Genomic DNA, 728 nt, shown 5'->3' on the forward strand with positions numbered 1-728 from the left:
GTACAGAGGAAAAAGTGACTATGAAAGCTTAAGCAATTTAGTTAAAACTGCAGAATCAGTGAGTGACACACAGGAATGAGATTAAATTCAGGGCATAGAATTGCAATTAAGAAGAGCTCTTTCTACCTTTCAAGAATAGATCCCTACAAGTCATCACAAGCTTGTGAATAAATGTAGACATCTGTGATCTCAAAGGGAACACCATAGAACAAAGAAAGCGCTTAGGCAAAACTAAATTATAAACTGATGGGAAGAAGAGATCATCATGAACTATTATCCTGTGATTAGATTATTGCAAAATTCTCCCAACTGATCTCACCATTTCTAACTTAATGACCCCTCCAAACCTTTATGTATTTATTTATTTATTGAGACAAAGTCTCACTCTGTTACCCAGGCTGGAGTACAGCGGAACAATCATGGCTCACTGCAGCCTTGACCTCCCTGGGTTCAGATGATCCTTCCACCTCCGCCTCCTGAGTAGCTGAGACTACAAGTGCATGCCACTACACCTGGCTAATTTTTGTATTTTTAGTAGAGGTGGGGTTTCACCATGTTGCCCAGGCTGGTCTCAAACTCCTGGGTTCAAGTGATCCACCAACCTCGGCCTCCCAAAGTGCTGGAATTACAGGCGTGAGTCACTGCGCCTGGCCTCCAATCCATTTTCCACACAACAAGCAAAGGATCTTTTTAAAGCACAAATCTCATCACATATAATTTTGTCCTTA

This window comes from Mandrillus leucophaeus, unplaced genomic scaffold, assembly GCF_000951045.1.
Source record: "Mandrillus leucophaeus isolate KB7577 unplaced genomic scaffold, Mleu.le_1.0 Scaffold577, whole genome shotgun sequence".
In the NCBI taxonomy this organism is placed as follows: domain Eukaryota; kingdom Metazoa; phylum Chordata; class Mammalia; order Primates; family Cercopithecidae; genus Mandrillus; species Mandrillus leucophaeus.